General features: G+C 41.8%; 1 long non-coding RNA gene across 5 annotated transcripts in view; it reads right to left on the bottom strand.

Annotated features, from left to right (window-relative positions):
• Window positions 1-26087, bottom strand: part of LOC131746959 (uncharacterized) — a 65792-nt gene that overhangs the window by 11520 nt on the left and 28185 nt on the right. The gene's annotated exons all lie outside the window — the stretch shown is intronic.

Raw genomic sequence — 26087 nt, 5'->3', positions numbered from 1 at the left:
CTACTAGAGACTCACTTCAGACCTAGGGACACATACAGACTGCAAGTGGAAAAAGATATTCCATGCAAATGGAAATCAAAAGAAAGCTGGAGTAGCAATACTTATATCCGAAAAAATAGACTTTAAAATAAAGACTGTTACAAGAGACATGGAAGGACACTGCATAATGATCAAGGGATCAATCCAAGAAGATATAACAGTTGTAAATATATATGCACCCAACATAGGAGCACCTCAATATATAAGCCAAATGCTAACAGCCATAAAAGGGGAAATAGTAACACAATAATAGTGAGGGACTTTAACACCCCACTTACACCAATGAACAGATCATCCAGACAGAAAATTATTAAGGAAACACAAGCCTTAAATGACACATGAGACCAGATAGACTTAACTGATATTTATAGGACATTCCATCTGAAAGCAGCAGAATACACTTTCTTCTCAAGTGCAAATGGAACATTCTACAGGACAGATCACATCTTGGGCCACAAATCAAGCCTCGGTAAATTTTAAAAATTGAAATCATATCAAGTATCTTTCTGTTCTGACCACAATGCTATGAGATTAGAAATAAATTATAGGAAAAAAACTGTAAAAAAACACAAAACATGGAGGCTAAACAATATGTTACTAACCAACCAATGGATCACTGAAGAAGTCAAAGAGAAAAAAAAATACCTGGAGACAAATGACAACAAAAACACGATGATCCAAAACCTATGAAATGCAGCAAAAACAGTTCTAAGAGGGAAGTATATAGCAATACAGTCTTACCTCAGGAAATAAGAAAAATCTCAAACAACCTAACTTTACACCTAAAGCAACTAGAGAAAGAAGAACAAACAAAACCCAAAGTTAGTAGAAGGAAAGAAATCATGAAGATCAGAGCAGAAATAAATGAAATAGAGACGAAGAAAACAATAGTAAAAATCAATGAAACTAAAAGCTGGTTCTTTGAAAAGATAAACAAAATTGATAAACTTTTAGCCAGACTCATCAAGAAAAAGAGGGTGAGGGTGATAGCTCAAATCAATAAAATTAGAAATGAAAGGGCTTCCCTGGTGGTGTAGTGGTTAAAAATCCACCTGCCCAGGCAGGGAACAGGGGTTCAATCCTTGGTCCGGGAAGATCCCACATGCCGTGGAGCAACTAAGCCCATGAGCCACAACTACTGAGCCTGTGCTCTAGAGCCTGCAAGCCACAACTACTGAGCCTGTGTGCTACAACTAGTGAAGCCTGTGTGCCTAGGGCCTGTGCTCTACAACAAGAGAATCCACCACAAGGAGAAGCCCACGCACTACAACGAAGAGTAGCCCCCCCCACTTGCTGCAACTAGTAAAAGCCTGCACGCAACAATGAAGACCCAATGCAGCCAAAAAAAAGAAAAGAAAAACACATTTACAAATGAAAAAGAAGTTACAATGGACACCACAGAAATACAAAGGATCATAAGAGACTAGTATAAGCACTATATGCCAATAAAATGGATAATCTAGAAGAAATGGACAAATTCTTAGAAAGGTACAACATTCCAAGACTGATCCAGGAATAGAAAATAGAAACAGACCAATCACAAGTACTGAAATTGAAACTGTTATTTAAAAACTTCCAACAAACAAAAGTCCAGTACCAGATGACTTCACAGGTGAATTCTATCAAACATTTAGAGAAGAGTTAACACCTAGTCTTCTGAAACTCTTCCAAAACAATTGCAGAGGAAGGAACACTCCCAAGCTCATTTTATGAGGCCACTATCACCCTGATACCAAAACCAGACAAAGATACCACAAAAAAATAAAATTACAGGCCAATGTCACTGATGAACACAGACACAAAAAACCTCAACAAAATACTAGCAAACTGAATCCAACAACACATTAAAAGGATCATACACTGTGATCAAGTGGGATTTATCCCAGGGATGCAAGGATTCTTCATTATTTGCAAATCAATCAATGTGATACAACACATTAACAAACTGAAGAATAAAAACCATATGATCGGGGCTTCCCTGGTGGCGCAGTGGTTGAGAATCCGCCTGCCGATGCAGGGGACACGGGTTCGTGCCCTGGTCCGGGAAGATCCCACATGCCGCAGAGCAACTAAGCCCGTGAGCCATGGCCGCTGGGCCTGCGCATCCGGAGCCTGTGCTCTGCAACGGGAGAGGCCACAGCAGTGAGAGGCCCGCATACCGCAAAAAAAAAAAAAAAAAACAAAAAAAAAAAAAAAACCATATGATCATCTCAATAGATGCAGGAAAAAACCTTTTGACAAAGTTCAACACCCATTTATGATAAAAACTATCTGGAAAATGGGCATAGAGGGAACATACCTCAACATAATAAAGGCATATATGACAAACCCACAGCAAATATCATTCTCAATGGTGAAAAACTGAAAGCATTTCCTCTAAGATCAGAGACAAGACAAGAATGTCCACTCTTGCCACTTTTATTCAACATAATTTTGGAAGTCCTAGCCACAGCTCTCAGAGAAGAAAAAGAAATAAAAGGTATCCAAATTGGAAAAGAAGAAGTAAAACTGTCACTGTTTGCAGATGACATGTTCCTATACATAGATAATCCTAAAGATGCCATCAGAAAACTACTAGAGCTTATCAATGAATTTGGTAAAGTTGCAGGATACAAAATTAATACACAGAAATCTCTTGCATTCCTATACACAAACAATGAAAGATCAAAAGGAGAAATTAAGGAAATAATCCCATTTAGCACTGCATCAAAAAGAATAAAATACCTAGGAATAAACCTACCTAAGGAGGCAAAAGACCTGTACTCAGAAAACTATAAGATACTGATGAAATAAATCAAAGATGACACAAACAGATGGAGAGATATACCAGTTCTTGGATTGGAAGAACCAATACTATCAAAATGACTATACCACCCAAAGCAATCTACAGATTCAATGCAATCCCTGTCAAATTACCAACAGCATTATTCTCAGAATTAGAACAAAAATTTTTACAATTTGTATGGAAACACAAAAGACCCAAATAGCCAAAGCAATCTTGAGAAAGAAAAACGTAGGTGAAGGAATCAGGCTCCCTGACTTCAGAACATACTACAAAGTACAATCGTCAAACAGTATGGTACTGGCACAAAAAAAGAAATATAGATCAATGGAACAGGATAGAATGTCTAGAGATAAACCCATGCACCTGTGGTCCCCTAATCTATGACAAAGGAGGCAAGAATATACAATGGAGAAAAGACAGTCTCTTCAATAACTGGTGCTGGGAAAACTGGACAGCTACATGTAAAAGAATGAAATTAGAACACTCCCTAACACCATACACAAAAATAAACTCAAAATGGATTAAAGACTTAAATGTAAGGCTGGGTACTATAAAACTCTTAGAGGAAAACATAGGCAGAACAATCTCCGACATAAATCGCAGCAAGATCTTTTTTGATCCACCTCCTAGAGTAATGAAAATAAAAACAAAAGTAAATGGGACCTAATTAAACTCAAAATCTTTTGCATAGCAAAGGAAATCATAAACAAAATGAAAAGACAACCCACAGAATGGGAGAAAATATTTGCAAATGAAGCAACCAACAAGGAATTAATCTCCAAGATATACAAACAGCACATGCAGCTCAATATCAAAAAAACAAACAACTTAGTCAAAAAAAATGGGCAGAAGATCTAAATAGACATTTCTCCAAAAAAGACATACAGATGGAGCTTCCCTGGTGGCGCAGTGGTTGAGAGTCTGCCTGCCGATGCAGGGGACACGAGTTCGTGCCCCGGTCTGGAAGGATCCCACATGCCGTGGAGCGGCTAGGCCTGTGAGCCATGGCCGCTGGGCCTGCGCGTCCGGAGCCTGTGCTCCGCAACGGGAGAGGCCACAGCAGTGAGAGGCCCTCATACTGAAAAAAAAAAAAAGACATACAGATGGCCAAAAAGCACATGAAAAGATGTTCAACATTACTAATTATTAGAGAAATGCAAACAAACTACAATGAGGTATCACCTCACACCAATCAGAATGGCCATCATCAAAAAAATCTACAAACAATAAATGCTGGAGAGGGTATGGAGAAAAGGGAACCCTTCTACACTGTTGGTAGGAATGTAAATTGGTACAGCCACTATAGAGAACAATATGGAGGTTCCTTAAAAAACTAAAAATAGAGCTACCATATGATCTAGCGATCCCACTCCTGGGCATATATCCAGTGAAAACCATAATTCAAAAAGATACATGCTCCCCAGTGTTCACTGCAGCTCTTTTTACAATAGCCAGGACATGGAAGCAACCTAAATGTCCATCGAAAGAGGAATGGATAAAGCAGATGTGGTACAGGACTTCCGTGGTGGTGCAGTGGTTAAGAATCCACCTGCCAACGCAGGGGACACAAGTTCAAGCCCTGGTCTGGGAAGATCCCACATGCCGCGGAGCAACTAAGCCCATGTGCCACAACTACTGAGCCCGTGCTCTAGAGCCCACGAGCCACAACTACTGAAGCCCACGCACCTAGAGCCCACGCTCCACAGCAAGAGAAGCCGCTGCAATAAGAAGCCCGTGCACCGCAACAAAGAGTAGCCCCCACTCTCCGCAACTAAAGAAAAAGCCCTTGCGCTTCAGTGAAGACCCAACGCAGCCAAAAATAAATAATAAAATAAATTAATTTTAATTAAATAAAAAAGATGTGGTACATATATACAATGGAATATTAGTCAGCCATAAAATAGAACAAAATAATGCTGTTTGCAGCAACATGAATGGACCTAGAGATTGTCATACTGACTGAAGTAAGTCAGACAGAGAATGATATCATATATCACTTATATGTGGAATCTACAAAAATGGTACAAATGAACTTATATACAAAACAGAAATAGAGTCACAGATGTAGAAAACAATCTTATGATTACCGGGGTGGAAAGGGGAGGAGGGAGGGATAAATTGGGAGATTGGGATTGACATATACACACTATTATATATAAAATAGATAACTAATAAGGACCTACTGTATAGCACAGGGAACTCTACTCAATACTCTGTACTGACCTATATGGGAAAAGAATCTTAAAAAGAATGGATATTTGTATATGTGTAACTGATTGACTTTGCTGTACAGCAGAAACTAACACAACATTGTGAGTCAACTATACTCTAATAAAAATTTTTTAAAAAAAGAATAGACAAGACAATTACCTGCTTCATTCTTTAAACCTCTTCCAGCTCTCTGATCGGAGCCTTTGTCCACCCCTCATCTGTTATATCTCCCAATCTTTCTATCTACATCTTACCCATCCTTTCCTGCTACTCATTCCATAACCCTACCCTCTTGTGAGATCCTCCCGTAGCATGTGATCTCTTTGAAACCTCTGCAGCCTTTGTGTATTCCAGTGTGATGGAAGTTATCACTGGAGGTTAAGTGGTGCCTTTAAGATACCCTGAGTCAACGGACTCTGTGAACATGACCCTGAACACTGGAAATCTGCCTGAGCTGCTGGGCGCCCACACCACTTTTGCTACTCAGACACTTACTCTGGTCTCATTTCTGGTTTCATTTGGGACTTCATATTTCTGATTCCTCCCATAAGAGTTCTCCATGCTTTGATCAGGCTGGAGAAAGAGTGTGTATGTGCACACACAAGTGTACGAAAGGGGAAACGATAACTGATGGGTTTGCCTTCATTTCTTCTCTTGCCTTCTTGTCCTCAGCTGCCTCTTAAAAATTCAGGAGCGGGACTGCAGGTGTTGAGGGGCTCACACACCTCCATCAGCCCTGCCCCTGGAGAGAGGCTTGGCCAAGGACAGGATGAGCCTGGTGCCTGTGGAGATACTCTGTGGTTGGCCTTACAGGGGGTGTATCATGCTAGAAACCCTGTCCTTGGAGATTTGGGTCCTGTAGCTCCTGCCTTCGTTCCCTCTCTGCCCTGATTCTGAGAGTGACAGGGCTCAAATGTATTGCTGGCGTCAGTGCTTGCCGATTACTCGAGGATCCTCACAGGACACCTCTGACCCGTGGCCCAAGTTCCATGGGGGTAGTAATAAAACCCTTACTGCTTTGGAAGTGCAGCCCTCAGCTCAGACCCTGACCAAAAGCAGGTGATTCTTATCAGAGGCTGAAGGACAGGTTTTACCAGAGTTCCCATGCCCAAACTTGAAAAGCAAGTTCAGCTGCCCCTTTACTCCACTCACTTGGGGTTCCATCCTATTCTTGAGAAAAGGTCAAATGCTCTACCTCCTTAGTGACTCTTGAGATCACCGTGTGGCCCAGTGACCACTGGCTGCTGGTCACTGAGGCTGACCAACTATGCCGGTTTGCCTGGGACTTGGGATGTTCAGTGCTAAAACCAGGAAAGTCCCAAGCAGCCAGGGACAAGTTGATCAGTTTTTCAGAACTCGTGCTGTATTCAGAACCCTTGTATGTACAGGATAGTTTGTCCCCCGAGACCTGGATGGGGAAGGAGCAAGGAGGACTAGGAAGTTTCATGACCACCATGTACCTGGACTGTATTCTAAGTCTTGTCAAAGTGGGATTTTGATATTTATTTGTAGGTTGAGGACTGTATGACTGGTCCAGAATTGGGCCAGTCTGGACCAGTCTGGAACAACCCAATTTCCCTCCACCATCCACTCCTTCCTACGAGGTCATAAAGGAAGCTATACTCACTGAGGATGAAGTGAGGCAAAGGGACACTTACTCTGGCTGGCACTTTGGCCCCAAACCCTATTGTCAAACTCCAGTGAACTGGCTTGAGTCACTGATAGGGCTTCCTCTGGCTGAATCAGAATGAAAGCACAAATCCAAACCTCAGGTCAAACCACGCCAACGTGAGGAAAAGCCATGCTAGCAAAGTCACCTGTGAGCAGAGCCAAAGAAGAAGGCAGGGGTACGTGAGAAAAAGAGTATTTGCCCCAATGGCCAAAACCGGGCGGGTCTCATAGACAGGGCCCGGGGAATACCAATTGAGCCTGACACCAGAACCTCTTCTACCCCTCTACCCCTTGCAAGCACAGCCATCCAAAATCAGATAGTGACTGGGTATCCAGGCCATGCCTTATTTTTCTGGAATCCTTATAGACACAGGATCCAAAGAGCATCTATGCATGTGCCCTGGGATCTTTAGCTATTTTTAAAGCTCTATCTCTATGTCTATGGCCCATTAAAATGCTCTGATTTGACCAATTTATTGAGCTTGCCTCCTTTGGTGGGGAGATGAGTTTTCCTCTGCTTTGGAAACCATTACTGTGTAAGTATTGTGTAAGTATTAACAGGACTGGTGGCTAAGAGGCCCAAGCTTTAGTATTTTTAAAGATATCTGTGATTGGCTTAAGGTGAAACACTGAACTTCTCAGTTCCCTTGCCTATAAAATTGACTGGACTAAATTCGGGGTACTAAGGTTTCTTCCGGCTTTATGATTCATCTCTCTCTCTCTCTCTCCCTCTCTCCGTCTGTCTCTGTCTCTCTCTCTCACACACACACACACACAAACACACACACACACACTTACTTTGCATTATTTCTGTATGTTAACCCCAAAAGCCATGCCAAACTATATTAGAGCCTGAGGTAAAAAGGAAAAATCAGTAGTACTTGTCCTCTATTTAAATACCGATATTTTGTTCATGGGTGTTTTTGCATTAATTTGGATTTTAATGCACTATTTAAAATTTTGACTGCTTGGGACTTCAGGCAGTGGTTAAGAATCTGCCTGCCAACACAGGGGACATGGGTTCAATCCCTGGTCCGGGAAGATACCACATGCCGTGAAACAACTAAGCCCGTGTACCACAACTACTGAGCCTGCGCTCCCTAGAGCCCGCAGGCCGCAACTACTGAGCCCATGTGCCGTAACTACTGAAGCCTGCATGCTCTAGGGCCCACGTGCTGCATCTACTGAGCCCCCATACTGCAACTACTGAAGCCCACATGCCTAGAGCCCGTGCTTCGCAACATGAGAAGCCACCGCAATGAGAAGCCTGCGCACCACAACGAAGAGTAGCCCCTGCTCATCGCAACCAGAGAAAGCCCATGTGCGGCAATGAAGACCCAATGCAGCCAAAAATAAAAATAATTTAAAAGAAAATTTTTTTAAGTCATGACCATAGAGAAACTAATGGTCATGACAGATCATTTAAAAATAAATAAAATAAAATAAAATAAAATCTTGGCTGCTGGATTTTTGGTACCCCCTTAAATTGTGTGCCCAAGGCAAGGCCTCACTTGCCTCACCCTAGTTCCAGCCGTGTCAGCCCCTCTCTCCCCCTGGGTGATGAGGGAAGAGGGACTGCCACAGACAGGCAGAGAGAAGGGACTAATGCAGCTCGCTCTACGAAGTTACCAGGGCCAGCGGTAAAGGCTATTTTATTATTGGTAACCCACCTATAATTTCCAGTTGTTTATTTTGTTTCCCCCAGACTAACAATTCTTTGAGTATGGGGACCCTCATATCTTTTTTTTTTTTCAATTCCTGCCCCCTGCATACCAAATGCCCAGCACAGAGTTAAGCACTGAATTATTAGAACAAAATGACAAGACACACACTGAATTCTAGACTTCACACCCACCCTTCTCTTGATCTTCCAGAATACGACTATCTGTCATTAAAATTATTTTTAAGTTCAGACAATAAAAACACAAGTGGCTGGAAAACCAGAAACGTAAAACAGTGGCGTTGGTGCAATGTTATCAGATAACGAGAAAGAAATTTGGGGTTTTTTGTTGTTTGGGGTTTTTTTTTTTTTTGCGGTACGCGGGCCTCCCACTGTTGCGGCCTCTCCCGTTGCGGAGCACAGGCTCCGGACGCGCAGGCTCAGCGGCCATGGCTCACGGGCCCAGCCGCTCCGCGGCATGTGGGATCTTCCCGGACCGGGGCACGAACCCGCGTCCCCTTCATCGGCAGGCAGACTCCCAACCACTGCGCCACCGGGGAAGCCCAGAAATTTGGGTTTTATTCCTCGATTTTTCCTTGCAGAGTCAAGAGGAGCAGAGGGAGGTAAGACCTAGACAAGCCTCACGGGACTAAGATGATTCCAGAACGTCCTCACCCTGAGGAGGGTCACCATTCTTTGACCTAACAAACCAAAGGATGCCTGCTAACCACTGGCTTGAGGCAGGATCTGCAGGAAAACCTTCTAACTGCACTCACCGGGGCTTGGGATGGAGGGCAAAGGACTTAGTACTGCAATAGGATCTGTGAAAAGTCTGCATTAGAGGACATTTCAAAGGAATTTTATTTCTTTTATTTAGATGCATTAATAAAGACTAATAGTTATAAAAATGGATGCGTGCTGAAGTGCTGGCATGCCTTTATCAAAGTCAATAAGTGATGATTGGCGTTTGGGCGCTATTGTGAGGGAAGGCACTGAACTGTATTCTCTATTTATCTGACCGCTAACTGGCTGTGTGCCCTTGAGCAAATCGCTTGCCCTCTCTATGCTTCAAGTTCTTTATCTGTAAAAGAAGGTGTTGGTCCAGCTGCTAAGATCCCCTTCTACCTATGATATTATATAGGAGGGGCGCTATTCAAAGGCTGAGGGAGGGTTTGTTAAATATTCCCTCCTGTTGTCTTTCTGCCCTGTTGGCCTTTTTTTCATCCAGAGTGTCAAATTCTTAATTAGTAGGTTTCCAACCATGAAGAATACAAAGATTTACTGTACATCTGGTTTTGATTTTTTGCTTGTTTGTTTTTGTACATTTGGGAAGAATGGAGGTTTACCTTTTAAAGCAGAGAAATAGAGCTTGCTTAGGAAATCAAACTGAAGTCACACCCCCTATGAAAATGAAATGGAAGCATGAAAGGTCCTGAAAATGTGGGACACCATGAAAGGAAAGAACAAGAACCGTGTTGGTATTTTTTAAAAAGATTCTCATTTTATTTGCAACATCTTTGTGCTTCCTTTATGGATTGCTCCATCTTTTTCAACTCTACAATGAGCTATTTTAAGACTCTGTTTTCCTTCTCTACAGTAATACTGTTCAGATAGGCAATTTAATTGTCATCATACTTTTTCTTAGTCTTTCAAGACCTTTCATTATGGTGAAATAATTTTAGGCACACCAAGCACAGATCCATTAAATACATTCCTTATTTCACTAATGAACTATTGTGGGTGGTAAAAATTAATTTCATTCCACCCATGATACTCACATATCTGTTCAATTTTTATAGCTGAGAAATGAAGGTTGCAGCTAACTGAAGGCAAATGAGAGTCTCCTCTTAAAATGTTAAGTCTGTTGTTTCATTTATGCCAAGATGTATCCGAAGGAAAAAATCTATAAAAATACTTCACAAAATGAAAATGGCTCAACAGTTCCAATCTCAGGGTGGATGCTGCAGAAATTTTCCAGCCTGAATATGCTTAGGGATTAGAAGGCCCCTGTGTTAATGCACTGGAAGAAAATCTGAGCACATGTGTTTAAGCTGATCCCAGTGGGCAAGTCATTTCCACGCTTGCATGGTACCAACAATATCAAGGTCCTGGGTTAAACTGCCACTCAGCTCAGCCAATGTCACTCAATTCCACAGGTCAGGCTGTGGCCCTGACACCTCCCTGCCATTTCACACACCCCTATGGGAGGTCACAAATGAGAAGGGTAGGGGATGTGGAAGGAGTCAGGCAAACCCTTCCCTTCCAAGCTCAGTCCTACTAACGAGGGCCAAGGGAGCCACCCTGACATTCAAGGGACAACACAGCATAACAGTGACGGGTCAGACCCATTAACTCTGGTTGGAAGGTGCACTGAAAAGCAAAACAGAAATCATCCCATCACACTGACAACAATAATGATCCCATTGGTAAGGGGTGTGGGTGCGGGGGGTGTGCCTTTAGAGAAAAAGGGCAAAAGCCAGAGTTCTCTTTAGGGGGACAAGACAAGTGTCACAAGGCAAGAAAGGTCTAAGAACTGTCCCTGAAGATAAATACTTACAGAACCACCAAGGGCCTTGACTAATGTGAAATTGGGACTGACTGGTAAGTGCTTCCTTATTTACAACAAGTCCCTTCCAGAGCCAACTCTGATTTACTTAACATCAGCGCCTCAGGTAGAAGCAACGGTGTGCCGATTTTTCTTTAGTCAGATTTAATTCCAGTTTCTGCCTTCAAATGTGCGCAAACTGCTCCAAAGGGTGCCACGAGCCTGGTGCTTGAACCTCGCTACTCTTTTTTCCTTCATCTCTTATTCTGCACTCATTTCTCTCCACCTTTCTTTCTAAAACCCAAACGGTTGACTGACAAGAGGACACGATCACTGATAAGAAGACAGTCTAAGAGGAAACAAACAAAAAGCCCCCAAGTCACGTCCTGTGGCCCTGACATAAGTACTCAGGAGAGTCTGATGGAGTTCATACCAGTGCTGAGTTTAGGGCTTAACAACATAAGCAGGAAGATCACTGATGACTTTAAAGAAAAAATGAAGAAAAGGGCAATGAGAAGGCAGTTATATTTTTTCAGTCTATAAAAACCATGATTTCATTGTACTTCCATTTATACACTCACACACACACAACCTGATACCTTTATTTTTTTTTAATATATTAAATGGCAGCGAGCCATGTTAGACTGCAGAGAATTATAAGTGGAGTCTGCCTTAAAAAAGGGAAAAAAGGTTTCTCTCAAGTGACAGTAAATTGGATAAACGCTATTTTTAGATGAAATATATCTAACTAATGTCCAGATGTGATTCTACCACATGAAGAGAAAAATGAATCTATCTAAAGCACTGAGCTGTACTTGAAAACATTTTGTAAAGATTTCTGGTAATAACGATTTATCATGGAAAGGCTTAGACACATGGTACTGACCAGCAGCCTCTGCAGCAGTTCCCTTGGGAACAACATCTGCACACATGGCTTCAACATGTAGATAATCCCAAGGTTTACATTCCTGATTTAATTGTTACTAACTCTCTGGGCTTGCAACTCATTGGCAGTGTATCTCCACATGAGCAGAAAGGAATAAGGGGAGAACAACACACGAATCAGGATTTCTGTGCTCAGCCAGTGGGGAGCTCAAATGGCTGGTGTCCTGAGACATCATCTGCTTGTTCAAGGGATGCTGTTTCTGCTCCAGACATTTTTGGACGTCCTACTCATTCACTCAACAAATATTATTTAAATGACCTCTTTTTTTCGGGGGTGGGGGGGGCTCACTGTGCAGCTTTCAGGATCTTAATTCCCTGACCAGGGATCAAACCCATGCCCACTGCCATGGAAGCACAGAGTCCCAGTCACTGGACTGCCAGGGAATTCCCCCAGCAAATATTATTTAAGGGCCGACAGTCCTCAAGCTGAGCATAAAGTAATGAGCAGAACATACGCAGCCCCTGCCCTCATGGCGATAGTCTAGTGGAATTCCTTTTGGCCCAGATTACAAGTTACAAGAGGAAATCAAATCTTATTACTTTGCTGACACAAACAGTGGTGCCATGTTTGCTCACGGTCTTTGCTATTGTGCATGACCCTGAATAACGTCTGGCCATCTGAAAAGTCAATCCCTGAAATATAGTCACTGAAGATGTTTAAAATAACATGATATTGGGCTTCCCTGGTGGCGCAGTGGTTGAGAGTCCGCCTGCCGATGAAGGGGACACGGGTTCGTGCCCCGGTCCGGGAAGATCCCACATGCCGCGGAGCGGCTGGGCCCGTGAGCCACGGCCGCTGAGCCTGCGCGTCCGGAGCCTGTGCTCCGCAACGGGAGAGGCCACAACAGTGAGAGGCCCGTGTACTGCAAAAACAACAACAACAACAACATGATATTGGCTGTAAAAGAAGAGTTACAAACAAATCACTGGGCAGTGGCGTCATCACTGAAATAAAGGCATGGCCTCTGCAAGTGATTCTCTCTGCTGTTCCTGTTCCTACAAGGGAGTGAGCACGTCTGCCTGGGGACAGCAGCAAGGCGGCAGGAAGGAAGCAGCAGCAAGGAGGAAGGTGGAGCAAGTAAGGCAGGTAAAGAATCCCTGGACAGAGGAGGGAGTACAGCTCTTACTGGGGGATAAAAGCAATAAATGAGGGGAGCTTCAGAGCTGAGCCCAGCTGGTTAGAAAACCTTGGCCAAGTGTGTAATGGAAACCATCAAAAAAACTAGATGGGGAAGCGAAGGAACTGGCCTCACCTAGGGCTGGGGAAGGAAGTGGCTTCATGGGGCCATGGGTGTGTCAGGCACTTCTGCTCTTGGTAGGAGTGGCCACAACTACCTTAAAATCTTCAAGACTGATTGGCCCCACCATTGTCCCAAGAAGAGGATGAAGCCACCTAAGGATAACTATGTCCTCACTATGGACAGTCAATAAAAGGTTAAGATGGAACAGGGACTAATGACTTTATTTGACATGACTTTCTAATGATTTTTTACATATCCAGTAGCTATGTGAAGATGCATACATACGAAAAAAATCCGCTTTTTATAACTGACAAATCATATGCGCCATTTTGCAGTTTAAGTGGTTTTTGTTTTCCAGTATTAGAGATGGATGTGCATGTAGCCCTCTAAACTCTCCTACTCGAAGTCTCTGGCAAGTAGCCCACTCTGCAGAGAATAGCTGCAAGCTGGGGTATGCCTCATAGGCATGAAATTGAGCCGTTGAAGATATCAGGCCTGCAACATCAGTTTCACTCACCTTACCCTCTACAGCTCAACTAACCAGGACAGGTCAGAGTTGGCTTCCTTTCCCTCCTCAAGAGCCACCCCACTGGGATAATCTTTTAAGCCAGAAATAGACTTATTGTGTGCTTCCTGGCACCTTGGGTGATACTGTTCCGCTGTAGGGACTCTAATGGAGTTGATCTCTTGATCTCCACCCCAATGCCCTGCTTTACACCGGTGGTTTTAAAATATACCTCAAGTAAAGCAATTATATTCCAATAAAGATGTTAATAAAAAGTAAAATAAAATAAAATAGACCTCAAATATACATCTATGGGATGGCCTGGTGGGTAGGACCAGGCTTTCCCACTTGGGTACCTACAGAGCTGCTATTTTAAAATTTTATTTATTTATTTTTGGCTGCATTGGGTCTTCGTTGCTGCGCACTGGCTTTCTCTAGTTGTGGCGAGCAGGAGCTACTCTTCATTGCGGTGCGCAGTTTTCTCAATGCAGTGGCTTCTCTTGTTGCAGAGCACGGGCTCTAGAGCTCAGGCTCAGTAGTTGTGGTGCCTGGGCTTAGCTGCTCTGCAGCATGTGGGATCTTCCTGGACCAGGGCTTGAATCCGTGTCGCCCGCATTGGCAGGTGGATTCTTAACGACTGTGCCACCAGGGAAGTCCCTAGAGCTGCTAGTTAAAAAAAAAAAAAAGTTTCCTAAACTGGTCTCCATGCAAGATTTTGTTAGATAAAACAAAAATTCAGAGGAGGTTCTATTATACATATCTAAAGAAAAAAAGGTGGGGTGCTTGAAATAGCTATTCTAGACCAAGAGTCAGCAGTCATTTCAACCATATATAGGATGAACAGGGCTAGACAATGGGGTAAGCAAATTCCTTCTGTAGTCTGTTAAATCCAAGGCACGGACAAGAAAGAAAAAAACATGGGAAATCAATAAAAGAAGAGGGAAGTCAGAGAAAGAAAAGGATTAATTGCTGTAGCAGTGGTTTGAGGTCTTTCTCCCCAGAAAATGCACACTTACACATATTCACATAATACTTTGCAAACCATCCGTAAGGTTCTATGGACTGTGAAGTCCCTCACCTAGGGCCCAGGTTGAAAATCTCCATGGGAGGCCTTGCCCACAGCAGCAACCTTAAGTTACCCTATCAGTTACATAGTGTACCTGCTGTGAAGGCAAAATTCTGGATTCTTCATTTTTCTTTAATGCCACTCTGATCATTTTTCCTAATTATCCTCATATGGATGCTGCTATGAACCACAATGAACGATACCCAAAGTTTTGGACATGGGCTTTCAAATATTTTGCTCAGGATTCATCTGATTTAATAGGCTTTATTACCTACTCTCCAATCCATACCTGTAGATCTCTAATCAAAAGAAATAACATAACCTGTCAGCTTCAGGTGAAGTCTACGACTTGCCAAATGTGCTTCAACACTTGTCATATAAATAGCTCCCCTTCGAAGCATAAACAATTGAGGGTTTTGCTGGAGACATCTAATATTACTTGGTTATTTTAACAGCACTAGCCTCCTGGTGTCATCCTTAGGCCTCGATGGTTGTTACTGAAACTTTTAATCAACCTTCTATTTAGAACCCTAAGACCAAGTAATCCACCAAGTTGTTACCCTATCGTGCTTGATCATTACCCAAAATAATCACTGCGTTTCTGGCCATCCATCCTCTCTTGCACTAACAGAGTTTAATTCCAGCACAGACTTTTCCTTCTGAGTTCCAGACTCACATATCCAGTGGCTTATACATCCCAGACACCTTAAACTCAACATGCCTAAAGCTGGACTCTTCTTTCCTCCAGATCGACTTCTCCACCTGTCAACTTGCACCTACCACCATATAAACCATGCTTAAGACAAAGTTATTTGGACTTCTTTCTTCTCCTCTCTCACATCCAATAGGTGATAAAGTCTTAAGGAGTCGACCTCCATAGCCAAGCGCTTTAGTTCAGGTCTCCATCTTCCTTCTGGATTACTGCAGCAATCCCACTGGACTTTTAGCCCCCTCCCCTCAATATGTTGCCAATGACCTTTCAAAATTACAAATCTGATCTTGGAACCATTTCTACTTAAAATCCTTCAGCAGATTCCCCTTGCCTTCAAAATACAAACCAGACTCTTTAGCATGGAATTCAAGGCTGTACCCGTGCTGCCCTTCACCACCCCCAGGTCCAAAGCTTGGACCCAGTAAACCACGTGCTACTCCTCTGAATAGGAAAGGGTGATCAAGAGGGAAAGGCCATCTTTCCTCTTGCTTAACACCTATTCGTTCTTCAAAAATGCATGGAATGTTGACACTGGCACTATGTTGCTGTTGAATGCACATTTTATCATTTCTAATCCTCCCAACAATCCCCTGGGACTTACAGAATTTGCTGAAAGTCACACAGCTAATGAGTAGCTAAACAAAGATTCAGATCCAGGGCTGCTTGATTCCAGTGCATACAATCTTTCCATGAAGTCAAGACGCCCCACTTCAGAGCTGCACTCAGATGTCTTCTTCTACAGCTGCACCATCCCCCCACCCCGCCCGGCCCCACATCTGGCCTGTTCTTATAGCGCCCCACCTGGGCTTTCCTCTAACTGCCTCAGTAATATGCTGTGCAAGTGTTCCTGAGTCTCTGTCCTATGTTGTGAGCTTCTAGTTGGCAGAAGTTGGGCCTTTCAATTAGAAAAGAATACCTGTTCACAGAAGCTAAAATTTAACTAATATATCAGACTACGAGTAGACCCACCCCCTACCCCCAGGTCCAGCTTCTTACAAATAACTAATGTTAACCTCCTTCTTGTATAACCTTCCAGAAATGTTCATGACTGGAAATATATATACAAATACTCTTTCCACCAACAGATGGGCTCATACTGTATATACTTCTCTGCAATTTTTTTTCCTTAAAACTACATCTTAGAAATTTTTCTACATCAGTATGTGTAGATCTACATCTTTTTTAATAGAAATAACTCCATGTATACTACTTTCATAATTCATATAAAGGAATAAAATGCACTGTTTAAAGATTATAAAGTCAGTGTGGAAAAGAAAAAAAAGTCTAGCAATGTGCTGTTTACAAGAGAAACACCTAAAAGATGAGGCAGAAAGATTAAAAGTCAAGGGATTCACTCCTACACTGTTGGTGGGAATGTAAATTCGTGCAGCCACTATGGAGAGCAATAAGGAGGTTCTGTAAAAAACTAAAAATAGAGCTACCATATGATCCTGCAATCCCACTCCTGGGCATATATCCAGAGAAAACCATAGTTCAAAAAGATACATGCACCCCAGTGTTCATTGCAGCACTATTTACAATAGCCAAGACATGGAAGCAACCTAAATGGCCACTGATAGATGAATGGATAAAGAAGACGTGGTACAGAACTAGAACAAAAAAATTCACAATTTGTATGGAAACACAAAAGACCCCGAAGAGCCAGAGCAATCTTGAGAAAGAAAAACGGAGCTGGAGGAATCAGGCTCCCTGACTTCAGACTATACTACAAAGCTACAGTCAGCAAGACAGGATAGTACTGGCACAAAAACAGAAATATAGATCAATGGAAGAGGATAGAAAGCCCAGAGATAAACCCACGCATATATGGTCACTTTATCTTTGATAAAGGAGGCAATAATATACAGTGGAGAAAAGACAGCCTCTTCAATAAGTGGTGCTGGGAAAACTGGACAGCTACATGTAAAAGAATGAAATTAGAACACTCCCTAACACCATACACAAAAATAAACTCAAAATGGATGAAAGACCTAAATGTAAGGCCAGACACCATCAAACTCTCAGAGGAAAACATAGGCAGACACTCTATGACATAAATCAAAGCAAGATCCTTTTTGACCCCCCTCCTAGAGAAATGGAAATAAAAACAAACAAATGGGACCTAATGAAACTTAAAAGCTTTTGCACAGCAAAGGAAACCATAAACAAGATGAAAAGATAACCCTCAGAATGGGAGAAAATATTTGCAAATGAAGCAACTGACAAAGGATTAATCTCCAAAACATATAAGCAACTCATGCAGCTCAATATCAAAAAAACAAACAACCCAACCCAACCCAAAAATGGGCAGAAGACCTAAATAGACATTTCTCCAAAGAAGATATACAGATTGCCAACAAACACATGAAAGAATGCTCAACATCATTAATCATTAGAGAAATGCAAATCAAAACTACAATGAGATATCATCTCACACTGGTCTGAATGGCCATCATCAAAAAATCTACAAACAATAAATGCTGGAGAGGGTGTGGAGAAAAGGGAACACTCTTGCACTGTTGGTGGTAATGTAAATTGATACAGCCACTATGGAGAACAGTATGGAGGTTCCTTAAAAAAACTAAAAACAGAACTACCATACGACCCAGCAATCCCACTACTGGGCATATACCCTGAGAAAACCATAATTCTGAAACAGTCATGTACCAAAATGTTCATTGCAGCTCTTTTTACAATAGCCAGGACATGGAAGCAACCTAAGTGTCCATCAACAGATGAATGGATAAAGAAGATGTGGCACATACATACAATGGAATATTACTCAGGCATAAAAAGGAACAAAAGTGAGTTATTTGTAGTGAGGTGGATGGACCTAGAGACTGTCATACAGAGTGAAGTAAGTCAGAAAGAGAAAAACACATACCATATGCTAACACATATATATGGAATCTTAAAAAAAAAAAAAAAGAAAAAAGAATTATCAGAAGAACCTAGGGGCAAGATGGGAATAAAGATGCAGACCTACTAGAGAATGGACTTGAGGGTACGGGGAGGGGGAAGGGTAATCTTGGACAAAGTGAGACAGTGGCATGGACATATATACACTACCAAATGTAAAATAGCAGCCGCATGGCACAGGGAGATCAGCTAGGTGGTTTGTGACCACCTAGAGGGATGGGATAGGGAGGGTGGGAGAGAGGGAGATGCAAGAGGAAAGAGCTATGGGAACATATGTATATGTATAACTGATTCACTCTGTTATAAAGCAGAAACTAACACACCATTGTAAAGCAATTATACTCCAATAAAGATGTTAAAAAAAAAGTTAAAATAAATAAATAAAGTTAAAAAAATAAACAAAGAAGATGTGGTATATATATGCACAATGGAATACTACTCAGCCATAAAAAAGAATGAAATAATGCCATTTGCAGCAACATGGATGGACCTAGAGATTATCATACCAAGAGGAGTAAGTCAGAGAAAGACAAATATCATATGATATTGCTTATATGTGGAATCTAAAAAAAAAGATAGAAATTAACTTGTATTCAAAACAGAAATAGACACAGAACATAGAAAATAAACTTATGGTTGCCAAAGGAGAAAGGAGGGGAAGGATAAATTAGGAGTTTGGGATTAACATATACACACTACTCTATATGAAATAGATAATCACCAAGGACCTATTGTATAGCACAGAGAACTATACTCAGTATTTCATAATAACCTATAAGGAAAAAGAATCTGAAAAAGAATATATATGTGTGTGTATAACTGAATTGCTTTGTTGTAAAACTGAAACTAACACAACATTGTAAATAAACTATACTTCAACAGAAAAAAAACACAAAAAACGGGGAAAAAGACCAATAAAAGACAAAACAAAACAAATGTTCTAGAGAGCCCTTTAAAAAAATTCGAGGGATTCATTGAATAAAATAAGAATATATGAATCTCTGTGTGTGTGTGTGTGTGTGTGTGTGTGTGTGTGTGTGTATTTAAATAAATAAATGGAGAAGAAGGGAAATTTCTGCCTTACAGAAAAAAACTAACCAGTAAGTATGGGAGGAATGTTGGAAGTAGAAAACTGCCATTTGGCAACCATCATAGTAATAACTGATTCAAGCAAGAATCATTAATTTTTACTAAAGGGTAAACATTTGAGGAATAACAGCTTATTTACAATTGTCTCAAAATCTCTCTCCACAAGAAAGAATGAATTTACAAATTACAAAAGGAAAAATAAGAACTTTCCAATGCACCACCCTAACCAAGTGATCTAAATTAGCAGCACAATTAATGTGCACATCATCTGATATCAAGCACTAAGAAGGACACAGCATTACTTCTGGGGTAGTTCTGTCAAAATATATAACCTGAATATCATCATGAATAAACATCAGACAAACCCAGCTCAAGAGACATTCTGCAAAATAACAGGCCAGATCCTTCAAAAATGTCAAGTTCATGAGAGACAAGGAAAGCACTGAGGAAGCATTTCAGATTTAGGGTAGCTAAAGAGATGTAACAACAGAATGCAACCTGTGATTCAGGACTTTCTTTTGCTATAAAGGACATTACTGGGACAAATCTCAATGGCATTCCAAAATTACAAATCTGATCTTGTAACCACTTCTACTTGAAATCCTTCAATAGATGTCCTTTGCCTTCAAAACGTAAAGCAAACCTGTTAGCATGGAATTCAATACTCTTCGTAACCTGTCCCATCTGTAAATACTTCGGTAGGTATCTCTAAGCAATGACTTTCTTGTTGTTGTTAGTGTAGCCATAATTTCAGCCAGGGCTGGATGTGGGAGCTATTGGAGACCTAAGCAGAGCCTGTGTACCAGCCCCCACCATCTGGAAGCACAGGGGTGCCCTTGCTATAGATGAGCTGAATTCTGGATCTCTAAGAATGATGCTAGTTGGTACATTTAACGCCCCTTCCCTCCAGGTGATCAGAGTGTATAATTGGCCCCTGCCAACCTCTCCATTCTCCTCTCCCACCCTCAACTCTTGAGGTCTTTTTAAATATATATATATATATTTTTAATATATATATATATTTTTTAATATATTTTTTTATTTTTGGCTGCATTGGGTCTTCATTGCTGCACAGTCTTTCTCTAGTTGCGGCGAGCAGGGGCTACTCTTCGTTGCAGTGTGTGGGCTTCTCATTGCAGTGGCTTCTCTTGTTGCGGAGCACAGGCTGTAGGCACGTGGGCTCAGTAGTTGTGGCTCACGGGCTTAGTTGCTCCACGACATGTGAGATCTTCCTGGACCAGGGCTCGAACCCGTGTCCCCTGCACTGGCAGGTGGATTCTTAACCACTGTGACACCAGGGAAATCCCATCTGGTTCCTTTTTGCTTAATAATTCCTTCTTCAATTCAACTCTCCCTTTCCACATTTCACTAGAAGTATTCAGGAGGAAACAAGCTTTTCCTTCAATAGTTTCCTTAGAAATCTCAGCTAAGTATCCAATTTTATCATTCACAAGTCCTACCTTCCACAAAACACTAGAACACAGTTCAGCTAAGTTCTCTGCCAAATTATAACAAGGATCACCTTTCCTCAAGTTTCCAAACACCTGTTTCTCATTTCTGTCCCAGATCTCACTAAAATCACTTTTAACATCTATGTTTCTAGCATGAACCTCAAAACTCTTCCAGCCTTTACCCATTACCCAGTTCCAAAGCTGCTTCTACACACACAGGTTTGTTACAGCAGCACCTCACTTCTCCGTACCAAAATCTGCTTTAGTCTGATTGGGCTGCTATAACAAAAGATATACCACAGACTGGGTGACTTAACCAAAATTTATTTTCCCACAGTTCTGGAGACTGGAAGTCCAAGGTCTAAGTACAACAGGGTCAGTGTCTGGTGAGGGCTCTCTCCTTGTGTTGCAGAAGGCCATCTCTTGCTAGGTCCTCACATGGCAGAGAGCAAGCAATCTCTCATTCGCTTTTCTTCTTATAAAACCAGTAATCCCATCATGAGGGCCCCACCTTCATAACTTCATCTAACCTTAAGTCCCTCCCAAAGGCCTCATCTCCAAATATTAACACATTGGGGGTTAGGGTTTCAACATATGAATACAGCTCACAGCATTGTCTAAATTTTCTGTCTTGCTAGGCCGCTCCTTTTCCAATCCTTTGGGTAGAGACAGCAGGCTTTTGTTAGGTTCCTTGTCTGCTCCTATTGGCATTTCTGGGTTGCAGGCTTTCTTCAGCTCCAAGTCTGAGGTGTATGAGGAAAAAAAGAAAATCCAAGAAACTCACCGCCATATTGTTTTTCAGGTCCCGAAGTCCCTAGCCATTCTGCCTTTTCTCCACCTTTCAGACTCTTCTTTTGTTTTCTATATAGTGTCCAGTGTTTTCAGTTATATTTAGTGGAAAGAATAAGGAGAAGTATATCTAACTCTACCTTCCCTGTTACTTTATTCTTTTAAAGAACTCTACTGGAGACTTCCCTGGTGGCACAGTAGTTAAGAATCTGCCTGCCAATGCAGGGGACATGGGTTCAAGCCCCGGTCCGGGAAGATCCCACAGGCCACAGAGCAACTAAGCCCATGTGCCACAACTACTGAGCCTGCGCCCTAGAGCCCGTGAGCCGCAACTACTGAGCCCACGTGTCGCAACTACTGAAGCTCGCGCGCCCAGAGCCCGTGCTCCGCAACAAGAGAAGCCACTGCAATGAGAAGCCTGCGCACCACGACGAAGAGTAGCCCCCCGCTTGCCACAACTAGAGAAAGCCCGTGCGCAGCAATGAAGACCGGATGCAGCCAAAAATAAATAAATAAATTTTTTTTTTTTTTTTTTTTTTTTAAGAGCTCTATTGGAGGGCTGTGCCATAATTTACTGATGACCATTTAGGGTTGGTAATAAATGTCATTTTTTTCCTACTGAAAACAATGCTGCAGTAAACAAGGGAGTCGACTGTTGGGGTTTTGCTTGTTTTTCATTTCTCTATCACCAGGGCTCAGTAGTGCCGAGACACATAACAGGTAAGTAATAAATGTGTGTTGAATGAATAACTGCACTGTGACTGAACGGCTTCATTCTTTACCTTGTGTGCCCTTAAATCAAAGATTCTTACCACTTAAAAACCTCAACAATTAGAACTGATTTGACTAAAAATTTGCTTATTAATTGATAAAGACTTGATCTATGCCTTCTCCATCAGTTGTTGCACTTTATGACTGAAAGAACTTAGCTTTCTAGGTATGGGAGCAAATATGATTAGAAGGAAATTCATCAAAACAAAACCCCAGTGTTAACTCTGGGATTACGGGTGATTTACATTTCCTTACCTTCTAAGTTTTCTACAATGGTCACACTTTATATCTGAAAAGAGTAAAACAGTAAGTTATTCTTAGAGTGAAAAGCTTTTAAAACTCAATGGCCTGAAGCTGTGCCCATTGGTGGAGGGTCTGGAGCCTCCATAAATAACATCAAGCTGTGGGTATATTTACTGGTAATCCTGGCCCTGCATTAACTTGGAAATAGATATGGGCGTATAAGTGAAATGTATCACTTCACCAAAAGCATCATGGCATCTAAGGGAGACAGGCCTACAGGTAAACGCACAGAAGATTCACACAGCTGTACCCAGTATTGGTCAGATAAGTGGGCAACTTGGGTGGCAGATGAATGATAAAAGCTGAGATTTGTTGAGCCCTTACCTCGTGCCAGGTACGGTTCTGGGTGCTGTCCGTGAAGCAATGGCCTCAAAACAACACCTATTCTATTTGACAGATGAGAAGATGGAGGCAGAACTGCCTTATGTGATTGCCCTATAAGTCACACAACGCAAGCAGAGGAGCTAGGATTCAAAGCACAGGAAGCATGGCTTCAGAACCCAAACTCTGAATTTCAAGGGTGTCAAGATCTCCTCTGCTCTAAAAATACCTCCTCCTCCAGCTGTTTCTTGATTTGTCATACTTGCCAAAAGCGGCATTAAAGTGCTTCTGGATGAAGCGCAGATGCGACGAAGCTGGTCCATGGGAGTCCTGCGTGGGCACGTACATCCCCGTGGCATTTCCCCAGTGGCTCACTAGCGACCTGCCACTCCCACTGTTTCTGGAACACACCCCATGATTTGCCTTCACCCTTAACTTCTGCCCATTACTAGGCCTTTGCCTTCGGAATTGGGTTCCAGGAACCTCATCAGCTGCACATCCCACCTCCTCGGGGCCCATCCTTAGGTTCTGTTCTAGCTGCTTCTCATATTCATTCACACATTTAGTCCCTCTGCTAGGGGTTGACAATATTGGATTTATTTCTCTGGTTTTGGTCCCTGTGAAAACATAGTATTCCTAGAGAGATGCACTAAGTCTCGTTAGTATTTTCTCCAGTAAACTCGTGCTAAGGCATAATTACCTGGGCCAGAAAATAATAGACTATGAATCTGTTAAAAATGGAAGGGGTGATTTTGAGGATGATGCTGGTTACTTGAGTGATACCTATGAGGTTCTAGACCCTTCACATATATTGTCTTATATAATCTTCACAGCCGTGGCAATGATATCATTTCCCTTTTACAGATGGAGAACAAAAAGTTCAGAGAAGTTAAATAAGATTACATAGCCAAGACTCAAATCCACGGTCTGTCTGGTTTGCAAAACTAGAGTTCTTCTCCCATTTCTGTGCTTGTACACGGGGGTGGAGGATCGGGAAAAGAAAGTAAAAAGTTGAGGACTCCGTGTACTGTCTATATATACAAATATACTATAAGCCCATTACTGGGCATCATCTACCAGTTTTTTGGCCATTAAGAGACATTCAGTGGCTCACAAACTTTAGGTGATATATTTATACATACACACACACACACACACACATTATATATATATATATATATATATATATATATATATATATATATATATATATATCTTGAAAAATAAGAATCATATCCTGCCAAGAACCACTGGGGGAAAAAAATCTAAACAAAATTGACTCTGCCCAATGAATTAGAACACTGATTTCAGTGCATAATATTTCTTCTGCGCCTTCTAAATCATTTTTGCAGAAAACTAAGTTAACATTTCACATTTGGGAAGCAGAGATTTCTAATTCTATTTGGTCTTTCCAAGGCTTGAACGAAATAGTTTGGGTTGTATTTGTTTGCTCTAGGCCAGTGGCTCTCAAAGTGTCGTCCATGGGCCCTGGGGATCTCTGAGACCCTTCCAGGGATGCCCACAAAATTAAAACTATCTTTATAATAATACCAAGATGCTATTTGCCTTTCCTCTGTGTTGAAATTTGCACTGATATTAAACAACGGTGGGTGAAACTTCTGGTGTCTTAGCATAAATCAAGGCAGTGGCACCAAACTGTACCAGTATGAAAGGTTCATTGATTTTAGAGAATGGAAAGACAAGCCACAGACTGGGAGAGAAAATATTTACAAAATGCATATCTGATTAGAGACTAGTATCCAAAATATACAAAGAACTCTTAAAACTCAACAATAATAAACAACCCAATTAAAAAATGAGTAAAAGATCTCAGACACCTCACCAAAGAAAATACAGATAGCAGGGCTTCCCTGGTGGCGCAGTGGTTGGGAGTCCGCCTGCCAATGCAGGGGACGCGGGTTCGTGCCCCGGTCCGGGAGGATCCCACATGCCGCGGAGCGGCTGAGCCCGTGAGCCATGGCCGCTGGGCCTGCGCGTCCGGAGCCTGTGCTCCGCAGCGGGAGAGGCCACAACAGTGAGAGGCCCGCGTACGCAAAAAAAAAAAAAAAAAAAAAAAAAAAAAACAGATAGCAAACGAGTACATGGAAAGATGCTCAACATCACATGTCATTAGGTAACTGCAAATGAAAACAATGAGATACTATGATATACCTATTAGATGGCTAAAATTTTTTAAAAAAACAAAACTGATAATACCTAATGGTGGCAGGGATGTGGAACAACAGGAAATCTCATTCACTGCTGGTAGGAATATGAAATGGTACAGCCACTTTGGAAGAGAGCCTGGCAGTTTCTTACAAGCCTAAAATAAACAGTCTCACCAGAGCACCTAGCAATCACACTCCTTGGTATCTACCCAAATGAGCCGAAAACTTATGTCCATACAAAAACCTGCACACAAATGTTTATAGCAGCTCTGTCCATAATTTCCCCAAACGGAAAGCAACCAAGATGTCCTCAAAAGGTGAACAGATAACAAATTGTAATACATCCATCAATGGAATATTACCCAGCTATAAGAAGAATTGAACTATCAAGGCATGAAAAGACATAAAGGAATATCAAATGCATATTGCTTAGTGAAAGAAGCCAATCTGAAAGGGGTGTATACTGTATGATTCCAACTGTAAGATGTTCCGGAAAAGGCAATACGGTAGAGATCGTAAAAAGATCAATGGTTACCAGAGGTTCAGGGGGAGCAAAGAAGGGATGAGTAGGTAGAGCACAGACGATTTTTAGGGCAGTGAAACTATTCTGTATGATACTGTCATGGTGGATACATGACATGAATTTGTCAAAACCCGTAGACCTATATGCCACAAAGAGTGAACTCTATTGTAAACCATGGACTTTAGCTAATTATAACATACCATTACTGGCTCATCAATTGTAACAAATGTGCCACACTAATGCAAGATGTTATAATAGAAGAAACTGAGAGGGAAAAGGGTTTATGGGAACTCTCTACTACCCGCTCAATTTTTTGTAAACCTAGAACTTCTCTAAAAATGTCTGTTCGTTTAGAAAATAATAAACATCCACT

This window comes from Kogia breviceps, chromosome 19 (genome assembly GCF_026419965.1).
Source record: "Kogia breviceps isolate mKogBre1 chromosome 19, mKogBre1 haplotype 1, whole genome shotgun sequence".
In the NCBI taxonomy this organism is placed as follows: domain Eukaryota; kingdom Metazoa; phylum Chordata; class Mammalia; order Artiodactyla; family Physeteridae; genus Kogia; species Kogia breviceps.
The sequence above is the reverse complement of the archived record's forward strand: the minus strand, read 5'-3'. Positions and strand labels throughout refer to the sequence as shown.